The following is a 12,260-nucleotide window of genomic DNA, read 5'->3' on the forward strand; positions in this document are numbered from 1 at the left end:
TGCGGTGAGCACATACATCAGCCAGACTTGGCAACACTCAGCACTGAAAGATCTAGTGTCAACTACCAAGTTTCCCAGGTGAATATGGGAACTCAAACAAAGCACCAACATTGTACAATTAAAGAGGATGTATAAAAATGACATACTTAACTATTACAGAGTGGAGGATGAGGCACATTGATTGTCTCGGGCTATAGTTGATTACTTAATTATTGTTCTTACATATGCATGTAGTGTACGTGTGTGTATGTATGTATGGATGCAGTAACACTTGGATTATATGTTTATTGCAATTACTTATTGGTGAATATTTAAGATGGGGGGTAGGAGTAAATCAGTTTTTACTTATTCCTACTCCTTTTTGAACTTCAGGTGCAAGACCAATGATCACATTGTTGTCATAATTTTATTATTTCATTCAAAAAGAAATATACATGCATTGTGGATATATATATATATATATATATATATATATATATATATATATATATATATATTTTTTTTATTATTATCTTATTTGACTGTTTTACCTGAAGGTTTGAAAATAAATGACCACAGTACTGACCGCAGCACTGCCCTGTACTGACCAGTCACTGACCGCAGCACTGCCCTGTCCTGACCAGTCACTGACCGCAGCACCGTGCCAGCTTTGAGCCTTTGACTGAACTGTCTTCACAGATACAATGACAATAGTCCAGTGTGGCGTGTGCACAGATAGACACTGTAGGGGTGCTATAGAGCACCACCTGCCCTTTTCCCTCTGGACAGCAATGTGCCCTTTTGGAAATCAAAACAAAACAACCCTTTTTTTTGGTACAGAGTACAGTATGTGGACCATGGTGACATTGATCAATTCTTGATTAAAAAAAAAGAAAAGCTTCTAATGTATTAGTTATGCCTCAAAATCTATAAATCTCACACTATTAACCAATTCTGGGCGGGAACACCTTTTGGTATTTTAACTAAGCATTATATTATACTTTAGATGTTGAAAAATAGCTCATAGCGCGCCACCGAGTGGCACGCTATGAGCTTGTAGGTCTGCTATTTTTTTTTTATATTTTTGAAAAACTGACATAGAAACATAGCTTTTTCAGAAAACTGTCAGGATGTAGAAGACATTTTTAGAATCAAAATGTGTTAAGGCAACCGGCCGGTTCCACACGCTGCACAAGGTGCCCTTATTTCACTTGAGCACCTGCCCCTCTAAATGTCTGTGCACGCCACTGACAGTAGTTGTTACAGAGCAGAGGTGAATACATTGGGTGGAGTTACTTGCAGATCAAAGCATCGGTGGTCTTCTTATTACAATACATATGCAAACGGATTATCCAATCTTACCACTACTACTAGCAGTCAGTTGAATTAGACATTGTATGGTTGAACATTATTGAATATGAATAGGGTTTATGCACTATACCACAAAAGCTTTACGGAACAAGAGCAAAGGGAAAAATAAGTTGAAGAGAAGTATAGTAGACCAGGCAAACTTAATCAGCTATTAAATCCCTAGATCACTCATCGATTAGATGTATCACGGGTGATAGCTATGGTACTCACCATATTGTATCCTATATAACAAGGTTGGACGGTCCTCCCTGACAGAGAGACGAGAACTGCATTGGCACCTGTTCTTGTATAAAGCCATGCTTGGAGATTGTCATCATTTCTGAAATGGGTCTCTGAACCCCTATACCACACCCGGTCAAGTCACTTTCCCAAATTCAAGGTACCAAAAGTTAACTCTGAACTTGGTAGATCTGCTTTTAGCTTCTGTGGCCCTAAGGAATGACCTGCAAACGGCATTAAAATTGACCCCCCCCCCCCCCCCCCCGAGTCATTTTAAAACATTGGTGAGCATACAGGCTAATAGATAAAAAATAAATGGTGTCTCTATTTTGTAATGCTAATTAGAAAGGACTGTAAATAAATATACCTTCAATAAGGGAGACCAAATACTGTGCTGTCTTTACCTTAAAAATGAGTGAGTAGCCCTTTAAATCTTGAATGACAGTCACTGTATACCATAAAAAAAAAATAGAAAGAACTTAAAAATGATTTGGAGACAGACGAAATAAAGTTCTGAGAGGAAAGATTAAGGTTTTTAAGGTTTTTTAGTAGTAGTCTAGTCACTGGAGGGGGGTCTCCTGCACCCCCCGGAAATATACTTCTAATCAGTGTTTTCTTATTGTAAAAAATTTGCTGAAAGTGATGAGCTATGATAAAAAAGTTGTCAAAATGTCCCACCTACCTCAAAACCCCCTTTTTGTTATATGGCTCTGGCGAAATTGTGTAAAGGCAAATATTAATTCACTAAAATTACATAAATAGACATGGAAGTCTGAAATTGGTCATGAAGTATCTTGACACATAGGGGTAAGTAGCAGAACAGGATTTGGGGGGTTGCTACCATTATATTCTTAAATATGACCCATATCATCCTCAAAAACACAAAGGAATATGGTGTCCGCTTGACTAATAACAACAAAGATGGTTATTTTCCAACACATTATGGTGAGTATCACTGCCTCACTTGTATGTAGAAAACTTCCCATATCCCTAAGCTTCAATTTGAGCCCAAGATAACCTTTCTATCTTGTAAATTAGTCTTTCTGTAGCCAAAATTCTAAACTATACCTCAAATCGGTGAAAATTGTATATTTAGTCAGTATCAGCTATACATTTGGAATAAATGAATGAATGACTGAGTTTGAACTGACTCCACATCATGGAATATTTCTTACTTGAATAAGCTATATTAAAAAGTTTGCAAAGTGTCCCATCTACCATTTTTATGCAAATGAGTGCCTCCATTATTAAAATAAATGATTTTCACTATATCTCAGCCAATATTGCACTTAAATTAACAAATAAGGTAACCTATGTTTTGAGGGTCAAGGATCTCAGTGAAACTATTTTTAAAGTGACCATATGTGCCGGTGGCATGCTGGTGTACAAATCAGTGCCGATTAAATATCTATCTCGTCGGCTTCTTGTCCATGCTCTCCAGACAGTGTCAAGGAGATCAACCAGTGAGGTTGGTAGGACTGCACCGCGCAGGACACACTGGATTAAAAAACTCAACCACACACCCGGTGTGTGTGTGTGTATTCCTGGCAAAAGTGTGTGTGTGTGTGTGTGTGTGTGTGTGTGTGTGTGTGTGTGTGTGTGTGTGTGTGTGTGTGTGTGTGTGTGTGTGTGTGTGTGTGTGTGTGTGTGTGTGTGTGTGTGTGTGTGTGTGTGTGTGTGTGTGTGTGTGTGTGTGTGTGTGTGTGTGTGTGTTTTTAATTTTTATACCGTGATTTTGTTTTGGATTTTGAACTTTTTGCACATTGCATGTTGTACATTTGCTGATGTTGTGTTTGGATAATGTTTACACTAACATGTTTTACCTGTACATTGCATGTTGTATGTACATAGGCCTACTTATTTTATGAACATTGCACACACACACACACACACACACACACACGAAGGGGGCTTGGCGCAGGGGGCGTGGGTATGTCCAGATAGTTGCCTCGCGTAGGCCTCTTTTGTCCAGTGTCCACTCTGGGTCTGGAAACGGTACTTTTTTGACCGTTGACCCCAGTAGAAGGTCTACTGCTGTGAATTGTACACCTCTCCCGCTTAGCGGAGAGTTGGGTGTGGTAGAGGACATCTCCCTGAACGCGTGGGTATGTCCAGATAGTTGCCTCGCGGAGGCCTCTTTTGTCCAGGGTCCACTTTATAAAGTCCATGCACTCCAGTGAATAGCATTTATCCATTTAGATAACTTTATTATTATTATTATTATTATTATTATAATGATTAAATTACTTATTTTTACACAGAAACATAATGTGTGTCTTATAGCATCATATAGCATCATTTAAATGCTTAATTTGTAGTTTTAATGTGCAAATGAAACTTTTTTCCCATACTCTAGAGGGTACTCTTATTTTGAAGAGATCGACCACCGGAAGTCTTAAATCTGTTCATTAGATCTGCTCACTAGACGCTGCCTAAAATGAGCTCACTAGACAGTGCCCTGGCTGCTCTGCAGATAGACTGTTGTGCTCTCCGCGAGGAAAGCTTGAAATGCCAAAGAACTATCTCATCATCATTGACATGCAGAAAAAGTAGGCTACTGTTTTCTTAGCTTTGTGACTGACCAATGAGAAGCAGATTGTATTTGTCTGTCACAAGTAAAAGTTCTGTCCTGCAAGCGCATGTCATGTCAACAACACAGACAAGGCAGCTGTGCGCGAGGTGAGTCCTGCAAATTAAATTGACCCAATATTATTTTGTACAACCTACAGTAGCAAAGCATAAGATAATGGTTTGGAGAATAGGCTGGTCTCTCTTTTTACAAGAGATAAGCCATTGCATACAGGTTCTTTTTAATTTCAAGGACCCTAGCTGAGAGTAAAACCAAATGGACCCATAAGAGTCCCATTTGATTCCATTTGTACAGTATCAGAGTTAAAAGTTATAAAAGGGTCCATTTGGTTCCATTTGTACTAGTACACTCTCAGAGTTACAGACCTGTAAGGGTCCATGATTTGGTTCCATTTGTAGGCTACACTCTCAGAGTTACAGACCTGTAAGGGTCCATTTGGGTCCATGTGTTACACTCTCAGAGTTACAGACCTATAATGGGTCCATTTGGAACCCCCTCAAGGAACCATGAGGGTCCCTGGACCACACCTTTGAGAGCCACTGCTTTAAATAAATACATAACTAATATAGAGCATATCAAATTTAGGAGCCAAACTTTTTTGACAAATTAATTTAATTCAAACAGAACCGCGCACGCACGACACATGTGTCCTCTTTTTGGTCATTCAGAATATGGTATGCCTATATTACTTAGTCAGTCAATCACCAAACCAATACATTAACTAATTTATAAACAATCTCTTTAGATAAATAATGGACAAAATATCAACCTATGAAATGGCGCCATTGCATAATCCTTAGAAAATAAAATACAATATGCTTAGTTTTGACAGTTTTATTAAATTCTCCTTTAGCAAATAGATTTTTAAATGTGTTGGGCCAGAGGTAACATTAAAATTTTTCGATTGTCGACTGTATTTTGGGAATGTTATTGCTTTTGCATGTTAGATTAGTTTATTTTTTGTAAACAATTGTTTTTAGTATAGTTATATATTTGTATAGAAAGGCCTAACCATTAGCCTCGGCTATGAACCCCATATATATCGTACAATGCAACTTTATAACTAGATAGATGCATTGTTTTATAACTAGATAGATGCATTGTTTTTTGTATCGTCTCTGTTAAATAAAGGAAAACGAGGCAGGTATCTGACAGTGGGAATCTCACCCTGGGATACTTATACTGGCTGCTTTGTTTTCGCTTAGTTTATCTGCTGCTAGTTCTGCTTCTCAGATTACATTTCGACGTTTGTTTTAGGGATGTGCCGATGAGACATTTTGACCGATATTGATATCCGACAAAATTAATTGCTGTTATGGCCGATAACCGATATTACCGATGTCCATAACCCTATCATTCTGTGTTAAACAATTATAATAATTTTGTCCATTCTGAAAAATACATGTACAGTATGTAACAAGTTATCTGCACTGCAGGCTTATAGGCAAGTCAGATTAAACTTTAACACCTTATTTTTAATATTGTGATACATTGTTTATCTGTAAAGACAATCGGACGGATGTGTATTAATCGGATTATTCAGAAAATAACTAGAATCTGCCCATATACAGATGTGTTCGCAGATTGATCAGGACATGACATCAGGAGTAGCATTACCTTGTTACTGCTTGATGACCACTCCGTAAATTCATTAACACTTCCATCATCAATATTTTATACTATTAAACAGTACAAAGTTGGCTTCCAGGGCACTGGCATTACAGCTGTACATTTGAAATGTGCATTTATAGGCCAATATTATATTACCAAGTATACATTCAACTGATGTTTTAGTCAGGGACAGACTGTTGACTAGTCAAACAAAGGACTTTTTTAACGATGGGTTCTCAGATTGGATATTGTGTAGTATATATATATATGTATGTAAGTTATGGTTTACTAAGACAAGTGCCCATCAGGCACCGGCCTACTAGGGAACGATGCAAGTTGGGAACAATACAAATCAGGAATGCATACCCCCACAGTATTCAATACCACGTCATAGAGCATCTGTTTTAACTGTCTGTCTGTGTTTTAATTCCAGGAGGGAAAAACCACACGTGCGGATATTCCCAGGCCCACCAGTAGGGTGCAGTGTTTCTCTCTCCCTGGTTGAAAAACTGGAGACACACAACACACACACACTGGCACAACGGAAGGAATTAAAAAGAAGTCAAGAAGATCTGGAGGATCAGTGGCCACTAGTGGGTACACAGGTGCATGGCAGGTGGCTTTGCTTCCACTGAACTACAGTAGGTTTAACTTCTAATCCAAATAGTTATTTATTTATTTTATTTTTATTTTTTTCTAGAAACAGAAAAGCAATACAATGCTTGATTAATGGTCACTAATGGGTTAGGCTATACATTCATCTTATCTGGCAATGTAAAAATGGGTTTGCAACAAATGATGTACAATAATGACAAAATGATTTATTAGGAAAACAATTACATTACATAGAAAATTCAATTTTTCAATGTAGGCAAACTCTTAAAGTAAAGGCAGAAATTAAGCGACTTTGTAATTGTAAAATGGACAGAGAACAGGCTGAGAGAGAGAGAGAGAGAGAGAGAACACATTGAAACCAGCCCCCTCCTCGACCAATCAGCTTGATCAGACACCGCCAGCATTCTGCCTGAGAGAGAGAGAGAGAGAGAGAGAGAGAGAAAGAGAGAGAGAGAGGGAGGGAGAGAGAGAGAGAGAGAGAGAGGGAGGCAGGGAGGCAGCACAAGTGGCCTAACCAAAGAGGCCTTTTAAAATACTGGCTGCCCCCATTTTCAAAACATTGTCAAACAAACGTAATCCATTACATCTTCAGTGGGAACTATCAATATAGCAAATGCAAATTACGATCAGCAATGTTAATTATCTCCCCATGCAGCCAGCTCGGTAGTAGTGAGCACGTGCACACGTACATGCACAACACAGAGAAGTATCTAGTAGTCTATAGTGTTTTCAAAGAGAGCCGCCCCGTTTCTAACTATCTCAAGTTGCACTCTGAGAGTCTGTGACTGACTAACCACTCAACGCTAGTCTTCAGTGAGTCTCTGAGAGTCTGTGACTGACTAACCACTCAACGCTAGTCTTCAGTGAGTCTCTGAGAGTCTGTGACTGACTAACCACTCAACGCTAGTCTTCAGTGAGTCTCTGAGAGTCTGTGACTGACTAACCACTCAACGCTAGTCTTCAGTGCGCCCACATGCAGCTCCGCCAACCGGGCAAAGTGATGCCCAGTGGCGTCCCGGCGTCCGACGCACCACAAAACAACAAACCAAAAACAACAAACTTACAGAAAAAGATATTCAATAAAAATAAAAAAATACATCAAAACAACAAACGGCGTTAAGCGCTTCTTCTTCGTCCTAGCACGGGGGGTTCACGTATAGCTCTGATGATGGTCTCTAAACCAGTGGTTCCCAGAGTGGGGTCCCCCGGGGGACCCCTATAGGGGGTCCTTGAGGGAGTTTCAGGGGGTCCCCAGGGAAATGATAGTTAGGAACCACACGGACCCTTATGGGTCTGTAACTCATAAGTGTACAAATGGAACCATTTGGTTCCATTTCTACACTCAAGAGTTAAATTTAATTTGAGGGTCCAAGAGATAGAAATGCCATTAAATGGGGGGTCCGTAGACAAATGCATGTCAAACTGGGGGGGTCCTTGAAATTAAACGGGTTGAGAATCACTGCTAGAGCTGTAAGTTATCTTATGGGGGTCCTTGGCGTATATTTTCAAATGGGGGTCCGCGCCTCCGCGGGCTAATTAATGTCAATTGTGGGGGTCCTTGTTTGGGAACCACTGCTCTAAACCACCCTGGCCCCTAACTATAACCTTCTCTGTCTCGTGCACGCACACGCCGTACTCACCACCACCTCCAGCTGAAGACCGTATACTGCCCATAGCATCACTGCCAGAACGGACGGATGGAGAGCAAACTCCCCCTCGTCAACGGCACCAAAGAAACACAAAAATAAAATAAAATAAAAGAATCAAACCCAAATCTCGTTTAACAACAAATATCATTCCATATACCTGTACATATATATGTCTCACTGAAGTTGAACACTATACATAAGATGTTAATTTGCCCACTTTGCAAGTATCTATCTTAAAGAATGGATCACATTTACAATTATAATGTGTATAGTGTTTTCCATTCTTTCCACTAGTACCACAGCAGGACATCTTGATGAAAGTCATGACAATTTACAATGTATTTCATTAGAGAGACAGTAGGCCTAATAGTACACTCACGTTTTTAACAAATAGGACTATAGTAAATAGTAATAGTAATAGTAGTAGTAATAGTAATTCAGGCAAACATCATTTGTTTGATTAATGCATACAGTCCACCAAAGAAAACTGTGTTTGAGGAGAGGAAAAAAAAGCATCACAATATGAATATAGTATTATACATATGTCTACATCAAATTAAATCACAATGCATCACCACGTTCTAAGCTTGTAGATCTGTTGCTTCTTCCAAACGTTTTGCGTATTTTGACATGCCCAAAATGGAGACCTTTGGGTTTCATGTCGTCGTATTACTGGTAGTCGAGGAGTGAATTTAATGCCCGACTTATTTCGTCTCTTCTGTGTTTCTGTGTCCAAATCCACCCATGGCAACCGCAGCTAAAACCGCCTTCCCCGCATCTCTAAAACCCCGCTTCTTTAGTCTTCTGTGTTTCTGTGTACACTTCCGACTACGTGAGTTCTTCCTGGTTCTCGACCTTGGCTATGATCGTCGCCTGTTCTTTAATTTCCTGCAAAGCCTCAATTCGGGTCAGGTAGCCCTCCTTGGCTTCAGACTTCTCCCCCTCGATGAGCAGGTCTATGTATCCAGGGGCAGAAAGTGGATTGGGCCTCAAAGCGATCTCACTCAGTCTGGCCAAACATGCAGCTGCCTCCTGCACGAGGGACACCATCTGGTCCTGGAGGTCATCTATTATTTTCTCTAGATTTTTGATCACATCTTGTACGGACAGCTTTGCTTCCGTGGCTTTCTGGAACTTTTCCATCATTGCATCCAATGGGACCATCTTTGACTTCCGAACGTGCCCCCATATGAAATGCTCGTTCTCATGTTTATCCGACAGACAGTTGCATACAGTACACCTTCCACTGTTATCCATGGCGGCACAGAGCCTCACTGGTTTGTTTCTTGGTATTACACAGGGGGAGTGACAAGTCCTATTGCATCGTGTGCAGTTGGTGCTCCAAGCACCAACTGCTATTTTCTCGTAATTTGAGGTTATTTCCTCAATCATATGATTTTCATTTCTGGAGATGGCGGCTTCATTTTCTTCAAGCGTTTGCTTCTTCATCCTGATTACTTCAAGTTTCACTATCCCATCTTTAACCTTTGGCTGTATGCCATTGATGGCTATCTCAAGCCTTTTGCGGTCTTTAAGAACCTCCTTTGTTAGCTGCAAACTGTTGGTTTCCATTTTGTCTAAAGCGGCAAAGAAACGTTTCAAGCTCTTAATGCCCATTTTCCAAAACATTTCTTCAAAGTTTTCATCGTCAGAGTCTTCATCTTCGTCCCTTTTCCCGGGGGAACCATTGTCTGCAAACAGAGCAGAGTTGTTGAATTTGAAGTGAATGGGCAACCCTGCATCTGTTTTGGGACATGGGACATGGGACGCGTTTATCGCCTCCAGAACTGGGGGCTGCTGGCCGTCTGCAAACGTCACCAGCATCCGAATGTGCTTTGCAATGTCTTTACCAAAAATAGAAAGCACGGAGTCAAACACGTACTTCTGTGTGTGTGTCAGTCTTACAAGTGCGGCCTGGGTAACGAAACACACTATGTCAATCTCAGTGACACCAACGTCGGAACCGAAAAGGTTCCGGATCTTCTCTATGATTTCCCTGTCTCTTTTTATTCCTTGAGTATCACCAAAGCCTGGTGTGTCAACGATGGTGAGCGTATAAGGGACTCTGAAACCCTCTTTGTGGTTAAGTTTGTATGCAGTGACCTGAGATGTTTGGCTTTCAGCTTGGTTGCCTGGTCCCTCGTCGATCAATTTAAATCGGTAATCATCATTCCAGTTTACGCCGAGGATGTAGTTGACCATCCCATTGATGAGGGTGGTCTTCCCTGCCCCAGTTGCTCCAAGCACCATGATCGTGCGGTTTCGCCTTGTGCTTTCCTCGCCAACACTGTAGCTCCTGCATCCATCAATGTGCGTTTCATTCATTTTCAGAGGTAGCTTGTAAACTTTGGGTGGCCCCGGATGGATGAGTTCGCTATTAAGTCTGACAAATTCAGACAGAGATACTTTTGTTTCAGCTTTTGCCAGCTGTATGATTGCACTGCCCCCTGCTGGGTCCATTGCTCCACTGCCCCCTGGGTCCATTGCTCACGCTGACCTGGAGAAAATAAATACCTGTGTTAGTTCATTCACATAATACACACTATAGCCTACATGTTGTGAACTCTGAATCTGGGCCTTACTTAAATATTCTGTGTAATTTAAGTTCTCCATGAGTTGAAGCTTGTTCTGAAGTTGCTATACCAACGAGGGAGTGTTTGCCAAATGCCGCTTTTAATTGTGACAATAGGAGCATGTACGGGAAGGCATTACATTTAATTTGTGTAGTTTGTTGTGTACATGAGTCATGAGTCATGACAGACTTATACTTATTGCTTAAATACCTTGTAAAACAATTGTAAATAGAGTAAATACTTGTCTTCTATACCTTTATCAAACCAGGATCTGCTGTGACAGTCAGGATCATCAAGTTTTCACCATGCAGCACCTGATTACCTGTATGGGAAAAAAACATTAAAAGACTATTCAAAACTCCCAAGCAAGCTCTGCATGTATAAACTAATTCAAGGACTTCATCGTTATACATGTTATTAGTATTACACAGTTAACAGTACAACGGGTTGCATTGCAAATATACAGTATAGCTGGCTTTGAATGCATGCATGCAATATTGGCCAATGAATGAATTAGGCCAAAAGGCACATTATAATTATTATATTATTGCAAAGTACTTTGCCGAGCAATATAGAAAAGAGAATAACAAAAACATTACAATTAAAATAAAAGTATGATTGAATATCAACACAGATATTTTAAACACTCAATTAAAAGCAAGAGTAGAAGAGGCTGCAAGCCATTGGCTCGTAGAAGGGCATTAAGGAGGAAAAAATAGTCTCCAGAGTACATTAGTGTACATAAAGCATTATGCACAGTGAACTGGCGAGACATATCGCTCCGTTGCTCAGTTGATTACAAATTGATAATTCAAAAATAGTTTCTCATTGACTACAATGGTCTGCCCCAACCTCATGTGAAATGTTTCCCCCTAATAAAGTTTTTTTTATTTGTTTTCTCATGCCCCGCCATGTAAAGCACATTTGAGTATTCATATACACGCTGAAGTGAAGACACTTTATATAGGCAAGTTTCATTGCTTAAAGGGGAATACCACTCATTTTCAACATTACATTTTTCTATGGAGTTGTGTGCACTGGAAATAATACAAAGTCCCCCCCATTCTGTGTTGCCTATAGAACTGGAGATCTGGAAAAAACAGTAACATTATGAAGTACATTTTTGTTATGTCACTGAGATGTACTTCATAATGTTACTTCAGACATCCAGTTCTAGGCAACACAGAATGGGGGGGACTTTCTTATTATATCCACACAACAACTCTAAAGTATATTAATGACAGTAAAATGTTGAAAATTAGTGGAATCCCGTAGTCACTATTCACTGGGATACCAAAAAAAACATAAAAAAAAAGGTTTCTCACTGTTCTCGGGTTGAATATGCGATTAATCGAGATGAATTAATTACAAAGCCTCTGATTAATTAGATTAAATGTTTTAATCGAGTCCCAGCTCTAGTAATGAATTTACTTTCCTTACTTGTTAAATATGCTCCTGATGATGCTGTGTCGATGTGGACTGCCTCTGCTCTTGTCACTACTGCCTTAACTACTCAGCTATGAGTGGGGATGGATTCAGTGTTCAGTAGATCCTCCCCGAATGGATTCAGTGTTCAGCAGATCCTCCCCGGTTGGTGGTTGGAATGGATTCAGTATTCAGCGTCAGGCCTCTGGTGGTGGTGTGGATGGATTC

The 12,260-nt window shown here is 40.0% G+C and overlaps 1 long non-coding RNA gene across 1 annotated transcript; it reads right to left on the reverse strand.

Moving 5' to 3' along the window:
* Nucleotides 1–10,455: 10,455 nt before the first annotated feature.
* On the reverse strand, nt 10,456–12,092 carry LOC308336378. Its single transcript, XR_013966152.1, has 3 exons — nt 12,048–12,092; nt 10,862–10,929; nt 10,456–10,526 (listed from the first exon to the last, which is right to left on the reverse strand). It is a non-coding gene; the product is annotated as an uncharacterized lncRNA (long non-coding RNA).
* Nucleotides 12,093–12,260: the final 168 nt, after the last annotated feature.

Source organism: Protomyctophum bolini (genome assembly GCF_963924005.1).
Source record: "Protomyctophum bolini genome assembly, chromosome: 21".
Lineage (NCBI taxonomy): Eukaryota > Metazoa > Chordata > Actinopteri > Myctophiformes > Myctophidae > Protomyctophum > Protomyctophum bolini.